We start from the raw sequence: 17,637 nt of genomic DNA, 5'->3' as shown, positions 1-17,637 counted from the left end.
AGAGCAGTGATATTTTCACAGTTTAAAAAATATGTTCTATCTTGTTGCTTAGTAGATGCCAGATCAGCATTTGTCTTGTTATCTCAGCTCAAAAGATAGAGGAAATGTAACTGGAGATGAAGGCACCAATGAGCCTCGGCGATTGCTGAGAGGGCAGATTAGTGACACAGAGGAGTGAGAATTAGGTCATATGCCTTTGAACAATTTCAGTTCAGGGACTTGATATGAAACATGAAATTACGAATAAGAAGAGAATGTTAGACATTCCAAATTTTAGAACATTAATCCATTTCAGCATTAATTTGTTTAAAAAGAAACACACACGCACACACTACTTTGATCAGCCAGAATTTTTATTATCCTTTTCCTCACCTAACCAGCCAGGGTTAAAATAAAAATACATTTGATGCCACAGTTAAGATTTTGACACATGGAGACTTTATTTGGAAAAATGGTACTTCATTTACAGTTATCTGTAAATATGCTCCACGTGTGACTGACTGAAACTCTTCCAGCCCGCAGGTTCCCTCCTCCTTCCTCATCTCATCCAGGCCACCGAGCAGGAGGAGGAGGCGGAAGCGCACCCGCCCCGAGCGGCCGCGGTCCTCGCCGGGGTCAGAAGTCTGCCTTCCTGTAACCCGATTCATTATTCTTATGTTTCTGTAAGAACTAAAGAAGTAACAAGAGAGACTGTACTCCTTTTAAAAGATTTCTTCACGTTAACTAGTTATTTGAAAAGTTTGATTTTTTTTCTAACTGAAAGGGAATTAGATGGAAATTTTTAATTATACTTTAAAATATACATTTTTTAAAATGTAAACTATGTCATAAAAATAAAAGTTTATATAACGTATTTACTAGAATGTCTAACTAGTCCAAAACTAGTTTTAAATGATTTTAATACTTTCAATAGGAATGAATTTCTAGTTTGCTTATTGAAAATTATTGAGGTATGAGATCTTTTCTGTTTATTGTATATTCTATGGGTAAAATGTTTTTATAGCTCAATCATTGTAAAACTGCCTAACAATATTTGAAGATCTTTCCTTATTCCTGATACCTGACTCTGGTGTGGTAACTTCAAGCGTCTGAGACCCAGAGGGAAGTACTTTTTGCAGTGAAAGCAGTGACATCTAGTGGCTGGTGGTGTTCTCCCTGGAAAAAGGTGTATGGAAAATTCCTTCATGGCTGTCTTTGCTGACATTTTGTGGTCTTATGAAGCATTGCAACTAATTTGTGTGTGTGAGTAACTTTATTGAGGTATAATTTATATACTATAAAATTCACCTATTTTAAGTGTATAATTCAATGATTTTTAGCAAATTTACAAAGTTGTGCAATCATCACCACAATCCAGATTAGAACATTTCCACCATCCCACTAAGATTGTTCACACTCATTTCTAGTCAACTAATTTGCTTTTATTTTGCTTGCTGTGATACAAAGAATGGTAAAGTATCTTTTGTAATTTGAAGTGCCTGGAAGTTTCATAATAACTAGGAAAGAATTCTGTTCTTGAAGGGATTTTTTGTATGTGTTTCTTTAGAAGGTGCCTAGGCTTAGCAAGCCACACCAAAAAAGTCAGAACTATTAAATCTTTGATTGATCGAGTACTTTTGACACAATCAGGTCCTTGGGAATGAGGACTATACTCTGAAATTAAAAAGAGCCATTGTTACTAAGCCTGTTCGGGGATCAAACATGCATTTTTAAAAAGTATTTTGATTCTGTTTGGATCATATTTGCCACTCAAGGAATTGCTCACCACTGAAGGCTTACTGAATCTAGCGACCTGACACCCTGTCCAAGCCGATGGGGGTCAGAGGGGAAACACTGCTTGTTTCTGCAAAGCTTATTGGTCACTGCCGTTGATCTGGTCCTGAGAGGTTTGGTTTCTACCAATAAAACAGAACATTAAACTAAAAGTCCAACAACAACCCTGGCCCCCTTGTCCCTCATCCCCCAATGGCCTCTAAAGTACCATGAGACATTGTTAAGTTAAAAATAATCGAAGAAATGGAATCGACTTAAAGCAAAATCTTCACTGTTTAAATTATGTGAATATTTTTTGTGGAGACATTTTCCCTTAGTTGAACAATTGCTAATCCTGGTGTTTAATTCATGTTTGGTGATGACAATTTAGAGCAGCAGGAGAGAATGGAAGGCAGCGTGTTGTTGTGTTGGGTTCATGACAAAGGCTGCAGCTGTGAATCGTACACTTCAAGCTCTCCATCCCATTGCATATGTTCCACGCGACACGAGAAATCATGTGTGCCTTCAGAACAGTGATACTGTGTGAACTTGAGACGCTGACAGCTGGCAGTGACTCGTCAGGACGGGGCAAGTGCATTCTTTGTGCCTGGCTGTAGCAGTCTAAGAAGATAACCTGCAACTCACCTACCTGACAGGGCAGTGGCTGAGACGCACTGGGTCTCCAGCTGAGGTGTTGCTTTTGGGCTTTGTGTTTTGTCAATGGATACAAGAAGAGTCACCACGCTCCAGTCACAACACGGCAGGTCATTGTGTGGGCTTCAGGACTGATCTCTCAGTGTCTTGTTAACTATCTGTGGGTACTTGGTTATGCACTTCTGGTGTCCCCTGCAAAGGTGTCAAATGGGCAGCACGGGTCTTCATGCACGCAGAAATCCCTCTGGGTACCCAGGGTGGTTTCCTGAGCAGAAGGAGGGAGCCTTCTCAGGCTACTTCCCCCTAGAAAAGGAAGCCTCCCCAAAGAAAACACACACACTCACACTCCTAACTTTGCAATTTCCTGGATTTAAAGGGTCCCCTTAAGCCAACCCATGGACTCTAGATTAAAATCCTCGCACCTGTACAGTCGGAGAGCTGCCTCTGGAACGAAAGATCTGGAAGAACAGAAGAAACAGGCATGCGGCCCTTCCCTAGTCCCTGATGTTTGCTCCTTGCCGGAGACAACTTAGCAACCACGTCAGGTGACAGGGCATATTTAGATCTGGTTGTTAAAGCACTGGGAGATTAGAGCAATTTATTTTTCTTATGTTTCAAATTTAAGATGGCACCCTGTCCATTTCTCCTAGAGACCTGTAAAGTGCCACAGGCCTTTTTAACACAGTACCCAAGTGGTTAAATACTTTATGCTGTATCTGGGGTATCAAATACTATTACAATACTAAAACTGAATAAGAATGATCCACACCAACAAGGAATGCTTTCCAAGATATGTCTTCAGAGAAATCAAAATTATAGCACAATACAAAAGAGTGAGCCCAGTAGTTTTACAAAAATCACACACACACACACACACACACAGCCCTATGTATATAAATGTATAGAAAATGGTCTGGACTTCCCTTCCATTAGGTGCTCTGAGAGACCCTCCACGGCAATTCAGCTAGACTCTGGAGATGCCTACCCCTACACTCTCCACCGGCCACCCCCTGAAGTTCAGTGTGGGCTGCGGGGGAGCAGGCGGCATCCTGAAGGGGCGTGGCTGCTGGGACGCTTACCCTAGGCCAGGGTGTGGAGGATGCTGGGTTTGCGTTCTGGGTGGAGAAGGGCATTGAGCAGAGTCACAGTGGGGAAGAAATCATCTCTGGAGGAAAGCTTCCCTAATTTAGTCCCGAAGGGCTCAGGGATCAAGGATCCTGCAAGGATCACCAAAACATGTGACAGACCAGCCACTGCGAGAGCAGAAACACCGTCCCCGCTGCAGGGCTGCAGAGGTGGGTTTCAATCGGTGAGGAGGCAGGCACACTGCATAGACCGCGCCAGGCAGTTATTCACGGGGGAAGATGGAAATAGGCCTCGCACCACGTCCGCAGCTCAGCTCCTGATGGGCTGAAACTTGAACCTGAGAAGCAGAACTATCAAGGGCATATACAGAATATCTTCTTGACCTTGGAGGAGTGAATTCTTCCTCAAGACAAAAATAGGCTAGCCATAAAAGAAAGGATTGATAGATCTGACTACATTAAAATTAAGAATTTCTATTTTTAAGTGAAAATCTAAAAAACAAATTGGATGCTAATTTTTGCAATATTTGTAATTAAGAGTAATATCTAAAATATATAAAGAATTCCTATATATTGAAGTCAATCCAAAGAAAAATAAATGAGACATAAAAGTATTTTATACAAGAGGAAACATGTATAGCCAATAAACACATGAAAAGGTGTTTTACCTCATTAGTAATGAAGGAAATACGACTGAAGATCATGAAACACCCTTTTACAACTATTAGACTGGTCAGGTAAGAAGTATGGCCACCCAGAATGTTAGGACACGTGTGCCGTCCCCTTCTGGCCGTGACAAAACAACAGGAACCAGCTGTACCCTGCCACCTCAGACAACTAGAAAGAGCTAAGCATGTGAAACACTGGTTGTAGCAGCACAGGACAGAGACCCCTGAGAGAAGGGACATGACGAGAGGAGCTCTGCAACCACCCCACCATGCTGTCTGGGGAGGGTTTCTAAGGCCACAGAGCTGGGGCCAGGAGCCAAACAGAGCTGAGGGCGCGGGCAGGCCAAGGCCGTCAGCATCCCCAGAGACCAGAGAGCTGCACAGAGAGGAGCCCCCAGCCCTGCAGTCTGCTCCTCAAGTCTGGCTGTGCACCGACAGCAGGCTCGCGCTCTGTCCCCAGCCTGAGGAAGGACCAGGGAAAGGAGCAGGCTTAACAGCTCTCAGAGCTCACGCAGAGCCAGGAACAGTTTGTGTGTCCAACGGCCAAAGCGGAAAACACTCATAATTCGTGGGGCAGCAGGTAGAGTACCCAGTGAGCAAGTCCAGAAGCAGGTCTTTCCAAGCCACGTGACTCAGCCTGGTCCATGTGCTGACGGCAGCCTCATGAGACCTGAGTTCGAGGCCCCAGTCGAGCCAGGGCTGGATTCCTGATCCACAGAAAGTGCCACTGAGCTTTGGGGTTATTTGTTATGCAGCAGTAGATAACTGATACACCCACTTGCTAGGACTGATCTAGCAATTTATGCAACTGAATCTGCCAACAACAGAGACCAGCACTGCCCCTAACTGGCACTATCCCCCAAGGAGACCAACCAGCCACTAGGAGACAAGTCAACTACTTGGGACCCCCTTCCACCCTGGAAGGGACAGACATGCATTCTGATGGGAATAGACACATAAGCCAGATATGAGTTTGCCTCTCCTGCTTGGAGAGCCTCAGCCAGCACTGCTACCCCAAGCCTCACAGAATGTTTGATCCACTGGCCCGGATGTGTCGTAACATTACTTCAGGCCTGGAAACCCACTTACAGCAAGACAGGGCTGTGAGTGTGCCTGTGACCATGAGATCCCTGGTTGAGTCACAGAACCTAAAAGAAGCTGACCTGATAGGCAGTTGGAACTGGCTGTTAAAGGCACAGCTGAAGCACCTGCTCCGGGGCAATGCTTTAAGAGGATGAGGTGCCATCCTCTAGGACAGCCCACAGTTTAAATATAAAGCCTTTACACAGTGCTATGTACTCAATAGGCACAATACAAGGCCTGGAGACCAAGAGGCCCTGCTTGCATCATTCCCAGGGACCCACTGGGGAAGGAATTGTTTTCCACCTTCACAACTCTGGGCTCTGCAGGTGTACAGGTCCTGGCTCTCAGGCGACACTTCTACCAGGAGAAGTGCCATCTGGTACTCAGGCTCCTTGTACCAAGGGACCTAATAGCAGGAAGAATGGTCACCCTCCTGGCAGCGTTAGTTGACCATGATCAGCAGGAGGGGGAAGGGCTTCTGTTCCACTCTGGAGACAGGGAAGAATATGCTTGGCACCTAGGTGACCCATTGGGCACCACTTAAAGGTAAATGGACAAGTGCAGCAACCCCAGGCTGAGAAGGACAGAGTGACCAAGGGCTCAGACACTGCCAGGTGGCCCACTGAGGCCAGCAGGCGTGATAGCTGAGGGATGGAGGATCTAGAATGGACAGTGGAGGAAGGAGATGAAGAGTATTGATTGTAGCCCCAAGCCTAGTGCTGTGGGAGGGGCTATAAGTTTGTCTCTCTAACCTTCCTCTTCTGAACTGGCCCCCAGGAAGAGGCCCTCCAGAATCTTGCAGGAGCTGCTCCCATATGTATGTGAATCTGAGCATCTCTCGGGGTCGACGGTGGTTAACACTGTGACACACCACCTGTCTCCCTTTCCATAAAGGGGATGAATCCTTCATAGCTGAGAGTGCTGTCAGCAGACAACCTTCAGCTCGGCCCCTTCTGGGATGGCCACAGCTGAAAGAGCTCTTTCACCTGAAGTGATGATGGCCCACATCCAGCGACTGACCACTGTGGTCCAATCAGGCCTCCCTTTGGGGTCAGGTGAGGCCATCCTTTGGGCAGCACAGCAGTTCAGCTTCTCCCTCTGCCCAGTTTGGTTTCTTGCCCTTCCTTCCACGGATGTCTGTCCAAGAGCATCCTTACCAAATCTTTTGGGTGCTGAGTCCACCTTAGAGTCGGCTTCCCAGGGAGCCCAATCTCTGGCAACTTTGTGCCAATAAATGTCAAAACTGAGACAAATTGGACCATTTTTCTAGAAAGTTATAAACTTCCAAACTGACTTAAAAAACAGAAAACCATAGCCTTTTATAAATAATAGTTATAAAAAATAACACCAGGCCAATTCAGGTTTTTTTTTTAGAGAGATTTTATTTTTTCCTTTTTCTCTCTAAAGCCCCCCGGTAGGTGAGAAGATACCGGAAACCAGGTACGTTACTGGGGAATGCAGGAGAGGGGCCTTTTTGGCCATCTGTGGAACTTACCACAAAATGTTGCAGTAATCGGAAGCTTAGAGGCAGAGAAGCAAAAGAGATTTAAGAAAGAATTTACGGAGTCACACCTTCAGAACGTTGAATGGATTCAGAGCTGTCAACGCACTGGGTCCTGTGGCAGAGTGCCTGAAAACACTCAGATGGGGACTTGGTGGAATCATGTGTCACATTTCTAAATGCACGCTACAGAACAAGGAAAGACCTCTGCACATGTGCTGAACCAGAAAGACTCGTGCCACATGCACAAGGTGGATGGGAGCTCCTGGAAGCAGCATGTGAAATCCGGCTCCATTGGAGCAAGTTGTCAGGGAAGCAGAGCACTGCTGAGGACAGGGGAGCGGCTGTCGGGAGGCTACGCTGCAGAGGAGGAAGGGACAAGGCAGCACTGAGAGTCTTCTGGGACTGAGACCTGACAGCAGAGTGGTCAGACGTGGGGAGTAGAGTGGAAGCAGCATGACCCTGGAGGCTACATATTGACTACAGTGTTCTAGACAGTGGGGTGTGCTTGTCCCCACCGTGAGCAGAAGAGCCGTTGGAGCAAGCCCGAGGCCGCGGTCAAGCTATGCCCCGCTTTCCCTCCAGTGTGGGGCCTGAGGTCACAGTTAGGGTTGTGATGACCAACGGGCATTGGTAGGTCACAGTTGTTAGGAAAAGATTAAAGTTCATAGCTTTGGGGGAATCACTGAGTTTGAACGCACATCCCCTCATTTGGCCGGAAAGAGAATGGGCTTTTTACAGGATACTGTTCTTGTGGTAAAGTCCCTATTTAGTTATCCGGATATCAAGGAGGGCAAAGGTGGTTGAGCAAAAAGGTCCTTTGTGGCACCCTAGTCCTCTCTGTCTCTTATATTTTGCCCTCCTCACTCGCAAAAGCAGAAACCTTGGCCAAGGCTGTGGTACGGTGGAGCCGTTAGTGATGTCTGCAGCTGGCAGGGCATAGAGGGTGGAGCTGTACAATTAACTTATGTTATGCTCTCGGGTAGTCAGAATAAAGGCCCCCAAAGATGTCCACGCCCCAATCCCTGCAGCCTGTGCATATGTCACCTTACACGGCAAAAAGGGACTTTGCAGCTGTGACTAAGGATCTTGAGGTGGGGAGATTATCCTGGATTACCTAGGTGGGCCCAAAGTAATCACAAGGGTCCCTATAGGAGGGAGGCGTGGGGGCCAGACTCAGAGAGAAAGAGAGTCTGGGAGATGCTACAGCCCTGGCTTTGAAGATGGAAGAAAGGACCACTAACCAAGGAATGCAGGGAGCTCTAGAAGCTGGAGAAAGCAGGGAACCAGATCTCCCATGGGGCCCCGGGCCCCCGGAAGGAATGCAGGCCTGCTGACTCATTTCAGACTTCTGACCTCCACCAGCGAAGACAATCAATCAGTGTTGTTTCCAGCCACTAAGTTTGTGGTAACTGGTTCCAGTGGCCACAGGAAACTCACACAGGCTCCTCCTCAGTCCCGTAAGAAGAAGTCTTCTTAACCGGAGCCTCAGCCCAGGCCCACTGAATCCCAAACTCTAGGGAAATTGCAGTTTTAAATGGCTCCACCAACAATGCTGACATCCAGTCAGAGTCGACCAGTGCTTCCACAGACGCTCGTCTCCTCCTCACTTGCCGTGACCGGGGACTCGGGCCTCAGGGGACATGTGCGTGGGCATGGGTTTATGCTGATCCAGAACACCATCCTCCTTGTGAAGCAAAGAACATATTTCAAGATACTATAGGGGAGAAAAAATTCTTTTTCCCACTACTTTCCTAGGTTGTCTGGCTGGGGCCCTGTAAACTGAACTGACAAGAGATAAACAAGAGAAAAGCAAGCAGAAGTTCGTCAGCATGTGCATTGCCTTACAAATGGAGCTCAGAGATGGGTAAACCAAGGAGTGCTTAGAACTTGGGCTAATACGGAATCTTAGCAAAGGAACACTAAATTTTTAGAGAAGCGACAAAACAAAGGAAAAGAACCTCGAGTCTCTAGGGGTGGCAAACTGTGGGAAGGGAGATAGATGGGAAACCACTGGTAGATGAAAGCTGGGTGGTAAACGTTGTTGGTAGATTCCTCTGGTCCTGCCTCCAGGCTGATAAGGGTCTCGGGTTGTCCCCAGTGATTAACTTTTGTCCTTCCTAGTAGAGAGGAGAAAGGGGAATGTACGTCTTGCTTTTACACAAATAGGGGGAGGGCAGAGAGTTTTCATGTATCTGCTTCTTCTCGGTTGCCTTCAGCTCACAATGATCCTTATGCCAAAGTGGCATATTTTGGGGTGGCATATTCTGACGCCCTACAATACCTAATACCTTAACCATTTCCCATAAGCCAGAATGATTCATTCATATCTTTTGAAAACTAAGACGGGATACAAATAATTAAAAAATTAATTTTTAGCAATTTCAAATTCACCTTTTGTCTCAGATGCTATGAATTTTGTTTAGGGCTTAAGATTTAATCCACTTTTAGTAGAAAAAGTATTACTGCTTGAAAGGAAAACATATAACATGTCACTGTAAGAGATATTAGCAACAATCCCAGGCAGATGGCTCCATTTTCCTTCACTCACCTTCCTCTGGGCACAGGGGAGCACACTCGGTGAGGTGTCACCAGGATCTAAATGCTTATCACGGTGATCTGTCCCTTCAGAAGGGATGAGCAAGGTGTAATTCCAAAAAAAACTTTGAGCATATGTTCCCGATGCATTATCACAATAGGGAAGTGCATTTCTTTTTATAGTGATTCTGCCTAGATTAATGCCTGGTTAAGAGGAAGATGCTTAATGGACTATCTGGTTAAACAACAATGTTATTAAAGCAATACACTAGTCTTGTGCTAATTCATAGATATAATGTAATGATACAATTCGTCTTTTAAAAGAGCTCCTGATTACTATAAGACAATTGCTTAAGCAAAAGCCCTATATTGTGCCTGGAAAGACAGAACATTGGATTTGATTAATCTCAACATCTGTCATAAGAGTTCATCTACCTTGAAGAACTAATGGAAATGCGCTACAAGAGGAACGCAAGGAGAGAGGAGAGGAATCGCTCGATTTACAAAACAGGCAGTGGGAGGGTTTGACCCACAGGCCCCAGTTTGCCCATCCCTAGAGCCAAGAATGGAGTTGCCCTGACTGAGGAAAGTCAAAGGAATAATCTGTCATGATGCGTGGAAACTATATGAAATTCAGACTTCACTGTCATAGATAGTTTGTGGGAACCCGGCCATGCCCGTCTGGGGTTGGCCGTGGCTACTTTCGCCCTACGGCAGAGTCGAGTCTTTGCGACAGATACTACATGGCCTGCAGAGCTGAAATATTCACTCTGTGCTTCTTTACAGAAAACCATTCCCTGCTCTAGAACAGTGGTTTTCAATTCTGGAGCCATCCGGAAAGCTATAACGATGTTGATTTAATTGGTCTGGGGTGAGCCTGGGTGTTGAAGTTGCAAGAGTCCTCCCCGCCCCATCTCGGTGGCCCTAAGATGCAGCCAAGTTCAGAGCTGAGAAGTTCAGCTCTGAAACCAACCCTCAGACTAAGAGGCATTGAAAACTGTGGTTCTCATGTCTGTCTATCCCTGGAGAACTTCTGGAAAAATATGAAGTCTGGGCTCCACCTCCGTCCAGTTGAATCAGAATGAGGGTGTAGCGAGGGGCTGAGGGGTGAGCATCGGTGGTTTTTGCAAGCACTTGTGTGCTTCTTATCCACAGCAGGGCCGAGAATCTGGGGGCCGGCTATGTGGCTTAAATCTCAGCTCCCCACTTAGTAGCAGTGGGACCTTGACTCTGAGCCTCAGTTCCTCAGCTGTAAACACACAGGTCAACTAGAGGGTTCCAGTGCAAAGGATGTGGGGGTGTGCAGCGGCCTGGGGTGTGCAGCGGCCTGGGGCCTGGCACAGTGGTCAGTGCGTGCTGGGCCATGCCACCTGGTCGTGCGACAGTGAAGACAGCTCAGCATCCTGGGGCTTAAGATCAGGTGCTATCTGATCAGACCTCTGGTCTGATTTCTTTTGGAATTTAGAGGAAAACTTTGAAAGAAAAAACATGGACAAGCCATGGGAAAATGGGAAAAATAAAGATTTTGGAGTTGGAAATGCTGACCCTCAGAATCTTCATTTGTTAAAAGAGATGTAAAACACTACACAAATACATTGAGTTGCTGGATTAACGTATTTGGAACATACTTACACTAAAAAATTATTTGTTTTTTATCTGAAATTTAAATTTTATTGGATACCCTGTATTTTTATTTGCTAAATTTGCCAACCATGTATACAAACCTTAGTAATTTTTCAAAAAATGACTAAATATAATCTTTGCTAAAAAATATATTTATTAATCAATTTCAGTCAATCACTTTCCCCAAAACCTTCCTATGAAAAATTACTCTGCTCTGTGTTTTAAAAGGGGCCAAGAATGTATAATTAGAACCTACTAAAATTTGCAAACTGACAGCTAGAGGGAGCCAAATTGATAAAGAAACTGAAATGACATCCTATATCCTGGGCTGGTTAGTCTTCATTGTTTTTTTTAAATGTTTAAATTTAATTATTTTATCGAGGTCACATTGGCCTATAACACTGTGTAATTTCAGATGTACATTATTATATATCAGTTTCTGTATGGACTGCATTGAGTTCACCAATTGTCTAGCTTTTTTTTTTATTGAGTTCATAATAGTTTACACCAATGTGAGATTTCGGTTGTACATTATTTCTTGTCTGTCACCACATAAGTGCTCCCCTTCACCCCCTGTGCTGACCCCCCACCTCCCTCCCCTTGGTAACCACTGAGCTGTTTCCTTTGTCCATGTGCTTGTTTCTATTCCACATATGAGTGAAACCATCTGGTGTTTGTCTTTCTCAGTCTGGCTTATTTCGCTTAGCATAATACCCTCCAGATTCTTCCATGTTATTGCAAATGGGATGAATCTGTCTTTTTTATGGCTGAGTAGTATTCCATTGTATGTACATACACCACATCTTCTTTATCCAATCATCAGTCAATGGGCACTTGGATTGTTTCCATGATTGGCTATTGTGAATAGTGCTGCTGTGAACATAGGGTACATATGTTACTTTGGATTGTTGATTTCAAGTTGTTTGGGTAGACATCCAGTAGCGGGATAGCTGGGTCATATGGTAGTTCTATTTTCAGTTTTTTGAGGAATCTCCATACTGTTTTCCATAGTGGCTGCACCAGTTTGCATTCCCACCTGCAGTGTAATGAGGGTTCCCTTTTCCTCACACCCTCTCCAACATTTGTTATTTTTAGTCTTAGTGATTATAGCCAATTTAACAGGCGTAAGGTGGTATCTTAGTGTAGTTTTGATTTGCATTTCCCTGACGAATAGTGATGTTGAGCATCTTTTTCATGTGCCTATCGGCCATCTGTATATCTTCTTTGGAAAAATAGCTATTCGTATCCTCTGCCCATTTTTTGATTGGGTTGTTTGTTTTTTTTATTGTTGAGTTGTGTGAGTTCCTTATATATTATGGAGATTAACCCCTTGTCAGATATATGATTTGCAAATATTTTTCTCCCAAATGGTGGGTTGTCTCTTTGTTTTGATCCTAGTTTCTTTTGCCTTGCAGAAGCCCTTTAGTTTGATGAAGTCCCACTTGTTTATTTTTTCTTTTGTTTCCCTTGTCTGAGAAGACATGGTATTCGAAAAGATCCTTTTCAGTTCAATGTCAAAGAGTGTACTAACTATATTATCTTCCAGGAGTTTTATAGTTTCAGGACTTATCTTCAAGTCTTTGGTTCATTTTGAGTTTATTTTTGTGTATGGCATGAGATAATGGTCTACCTTCATTCTTTTGCATGTGGCTGTCCAGTTTTCCCAACACCATTTATTGAAGAGACTATCTTTCCTCCATCATAGGTTCTTGGCACCTTTGTGGAAGATTAGCTGTCTGTAGATGTGCGGTTTTATTTTTGGGCTTTCAGTTCTGTTCCATTGATCTGTGTGTCTATCTTTGTACCAGTACCATGCTGTTTTGATCACTATGGCTTTGCAGTACATTTTGAAGTCAGGGATTGTGATGCCTCCAGCTTTGTTCTTTTTTCTCAGGATTGCTTTAGCAATTCAGGGTCTTTTGTTGCCCCATAGGAATTTTAGGATTCTTTCTTCTATTTCCATGAAGAATGTCATTGGGATTCTGATTGAGATTGCATTGAATCTGTAGATTGCTTTGGGTAGTATGGATATTTTAACTATGTTTATTCTTCCAATCCATGTGCATGGAATCTCTTTCCATCTGTTTATGTCATTATCAATTTCTTTCAGTAATGTCTTATAGTTTTCATTGTATAAGTCCTTCAACTCCTTGGTTAAATTTATTCCTAGGTACTTTATTCTTTTAGTTGCAATTGCAAATGGGATTGTATTCTTGAGTTCTCTTTCTGTAAGTTCGTTATTGGAGTACAGAAATGCAACTGATTTTTGTAAGTTGATTGTGTACCCTGCAACTTTACTGTAGTTGTTAATTATTTCTAATAGTTTTCTGATGGATTCTTTGGGACTTTCCTATATATAAGATAATGACGTCGGCAAACAGTGAGAGTTTCACTTCTTCACTCCCTATTTGGATTCCTTTTATTCCTTTCTCTTGCCTAATTGCTCTGGCCAAAACCTCCAGTACTATGCTGAATAAGAGTGGTGACAGTAGGCACACCCTTGTCTTGTTCCTGTTCTGAGAGGGATGGTGCTCAGTTTTTGCCTGTTGAGTATGATGTTGGCTGTGGGTTTGTCATATATGGCCTTTTTATATTGAGGTACTTCCTTCTATACCCATTTTGTTAAGAGTTTTTATCATAAATGGCTGTTGGATCTTGTTAAATGCTTTCTCTGCATCTATTGAGATGATCATGCGGTTTTTATTCCTCAGTTTGTTGATGTGGTGGATCATGTTGATTGATTTGTGGATGTTGAACCATCCCTGTGTCCCTGGTATGTATCCCACCTGATCATGATGTATGATCCTTTAATGTATTGCTGTATTTGGGTTGCCAAAATTTTGTTGAGTATTTTTGCATCAATGTTCATCAATAATATTGGCCTGTAGTTTTCCTTTATTGTGTTGGCCTTGTCAGGTTTTGGTATCAGTGTGATGTTGGCCTTGTCAAATGTGTTAGGAAGTGTCACATCTTCCCTAATCTTTTGGAATAGCTTGAGAAGGATAGGTACTGAATCCTCTCTGAAAGTCTGGTAGAATTCCCCAGGGAAGCCGTCTGGTCCTGGGCTTTTATTCTTTGGGATGCTTTTGATTACTCTTTCAATCTTTTTCCTTCAGATTGGTCTATTCAGATTATCTGTTTCTTCTTGATTCAGCTTTGGGAGGTTGTAAGAGTTTAAGAATTTATCCAAGTCCTCTAGATTATCCATTTTGTTGGCATAGTTTTTCATAGTATTCTCTTATAATCTGTTGTACTTCTGTGGTGTCCATTGTTATTTCTCCTCTTTCATTTCTGATTTTGTTTACCTGAGCTTTCTCTCTTTTTTTCTTTGTAAGTCTGGCTAGGGGCTTGTCAATTTTATTTATCTTCTCAAAGAACCAGCTCTTTGTTTCATTGATCCTTTCTACTGCCTTTTTTGTTTCAATAACATTTATTTCTGCTCCTATTTTTATTATTTCTCTCCTTCTGCTGACTTCAGGCTTTGTTTTTTCTTCTTTTCTAATTCACTTAGGTGTAATTTGAGGTTGCTTATTTGGGATATTTCTTGTTTGTTACGGTGTGCCTGTATTGTGATGAATTTCCCTCTTTATATGGCTTTTGCTGCATCCCATATGAGTTGTTATGGTATGTTTTCATTTTCACTTGTCTCCAGATATTTTTTGATTTCTCCTTTAATTTCATCAATGATCCATTGCTTGTTCAGTAGCATGTTGTTTAGTCTCCATATCTTTGTCCCTTTCTCAGCTTTTTTCTTGTAATTAATTTCTAGCTTTATAGTATTATGATCAGCAAAGATGCTTGTTATTATTTCCATTTTCTTAAGTTTACTGAGGTTTGCCTTGTTTCCCAACATATGTTGAAAATGTTTCCCAACATTCTTGAGAATGTTCCATGTGGACTTGAGAAGAATGTGTGTTCTGCTGTTTTTGGATGAAGTGTTCTATATATGCCTATTAAGTCCAACTGGTTTAGCTTTTCATTTAATTCCACTGTTTCCTTGTTGATTTTCTGTCTGGACGATCTATCCGTAGATGTGACTGGAGTGTTGAGGTCCCCTACTGTTATTGTGTTAATATTAATATCTTATTTTAGGTTTATTAGTAGTTGCTTTATGAACTGTGGTGCTCCTCTGTTGGGTGCATAGATATTTATACGTGTTATTTCTTCTTGATGGAGTGTCCCTTTGATCATTATATACTGCCCCTCTTTGTCTCTCTTTGCCTGTCTTATCTTGAAGTCTATTTTGTCTAATATAAGTACTGCAACACCTGCTTTCTTTTGTTTGCCATTAGCTTGGAGTATCGTCTTCCACCCCTTCACTCTGAGTCTGTGTTTGTCATTGGAGCTGAGATGTGTTTCCTGGAAGCAGTATATTGTTGGGTCTTGTTCCTTAATCCATCTTGCCACTCTGTGTCTTTTTATTGGAGAATTCAATCCATTTATGTTTAGGGTGATTATTGATGTATGAGGGCTTAAGGCTGTCATTCCATCACTCATTTTCTGGTTTTCCTGCATTTCCTTTGTTTCTCATCCTGTGTGTTTTGGTCCACCCACTGAATTATGTAGTTTTTTTTATGATGTGTTTCTTAGTGTTCTCCTTATTTATTCTTTGTGTCTCTGTTCTGCTTTTTTGTTTAGTGGTTACCCTGAGGTTTGTATTCAGAATCTTGTGTATAAGATAGTCCATTTTCTGATGGCCTCTTATTTCCTTAGGCTAAACCGATTCAGTCCCTTTCCTCCTCCCCTCCTAAGTTGTTTTTCTCATATCTTATTCCGACTTGTGTTGTGAGTTTATGGTTAAAATGACAGGATTATTTTTGTTTTTGGTGTTTTCCTTTCCTCTAGTTTAATGCAATAGTTGAATATCTGCTATCTTATTCTGGTTCTATCTACCTATTTATCTCCTTACTCTGTGTTTTGTGACCCCTGTCTCCCGCTCTTTTTTTTTTTCAGGTATGAGAGCCTTCTTGAAGATTTCTTGTAGGGAGCATCTCGTGGCTACAAAGTCCCTTAGGTTTTGTTTGTCTGGGAAAGTTTTAATTTCTCCCTCATATCTGAAGGATATTTTTGCTGCATAGAGTATTCTTGGCTGAAGATTTTTGTCTTTTAAAATTTTGAATATCTCATCCCATTCTCTCCTAGCTTGTAATGTTTCTGCAGAGAAATCTGCTGAAAGTCTGATAGGGGTTCCTTTGTAGATTATTTTCTCCTGCCTTGCTGCCCTGAGTATTCTTTCTTTGTCATTCAGTTTTGCCCGTTTTACTACTATATGCCTTGCAGTAGGTCTTTTTACATTGACAAATGTAGGAGATCTGAAGGCTTCCTCCACACAGATTTCCCTCTCTTTCCCTAGGTTTGGGAAGTTCTATGCTATTATTTTGTGAACAAACTTTTTTCTCCCTTCTCCTTCTCTTCTCCTTGAATACCTATAATTCTTGTGTTGCATTTCCTCATTGAATTGGATATTTCTCGGAGACTTTCTTCATTTCTTTTTAGTCTCAGTTCTCTCTCCTCCTCTGTCTGGAGCATTTCAACATGTCTATCTTCGATTATGCTGATTTGCTCCTCTATCATGTCCACTCAAGCATTCATGGAATGTTTTATCTCTTCCACTCTGTCTTTCATCTCTAATATTTCTGATTGATTCTTCGTTATAGTTTCAATCTCTTTTGTGAAGAAGCTCCTGAACTTGTTGAGTTGTTTCTCTACATTCTCTTTTACCTCATTGAGTTTTTTGATGATAGCTGTTTTGAATTCATTGTCATTTTGTTTACTTATTTCTGTGTCCTTGGGGCTGAGTTCTGGGTGGTTGTCATTTTCTCTCTGGTCTGGTGATTTGATGAAGTATCTGATGCTGGAAGGTCAGGTCTTTCTCATTCTGATATTATTCGGTTGCAGTTGCCGCCTATCGGCACTGGGTGGGAGTCAAGAGCCCATATTCTGAGCTCTCTGCCTTCTGGTGAGATGGTACCATGTGGGGTGAGGGAGGGGTGCTTCCTCCTGTGTGCAGTCTGGGGGTTTCCTGATCAGCTCTCACCATCTGGTCTCCTGGGGTCTTGGCTTGATGAGGTCACCCAGCAGGAAAGCTTTCACCCCATTAGAGGGCTTCCCTGTAGGCTGCAAGGGTGCTAGGGCGTCCTGGGTGATCCTGCAGACACACAACCCCTCCCCACTCCTTCCCTCACCGAGCCTCTGGCAGCAGCGACCACAGTCTCTACGGGAGGGAGCAAAGTTCTCTCTTACCCCATTCCAGCTCCTCCGAGGCGGGCTTCAACCTCTCCACCCTCCGTCATGTGCTTGTGTGTCTCTCTGAGGATTTTGTGTTGTTACAATGAATTCTGTACTGTAGATGCCCCTTTTTATTGTATGTTAGAGAGGAGAGAGTCCTGGGCAGGTTCACTCCACCATGATGTTGATGTCACTCCCCAGTTCCTGGGCTGATTAGTCTTAAAGCACAAATTGAAAACAAGCCCCGGGTGAGAATTAATCACTTTTCTGAAAGATAGATTTTTAAAAACATTTTCTTGAAAAAACATAATTAACACATTCGATGTCTAAAAAAGGTCATAAGCAATATATGTTTTTCAACAAAAGGATCCTTTGCATGAAATCTTTTCCCTTTGCCCTTGGACAGAGATGAGGATGGAGCAGGGAGCAGACGCAGATTCATGGGAAATACTCAGACACCGAGTTCTAAGACTGAGTATGTAATACATCAAACTTAGAATTATCA

This window comes from Equus asinus, chromosome 29 (genome assembly GCF_041296235.1).
Source record: "Equus asinus isolate D_3611 breed Donkey chromosome 29, EquAss-T2T_v2, whole genome shotgun sequence".
In the NCBI taxonomy this organism is placed as follows: Eukaryota; Metazoa; Chordata; class Mammalia; order Perissodactyla; family Equidae; genus Equus; species Equus asinus.
The sequence above is the reverse complement of the archived record's forward strand: the minus strand, read 5'-3'. Positions refer to the sequence as shown.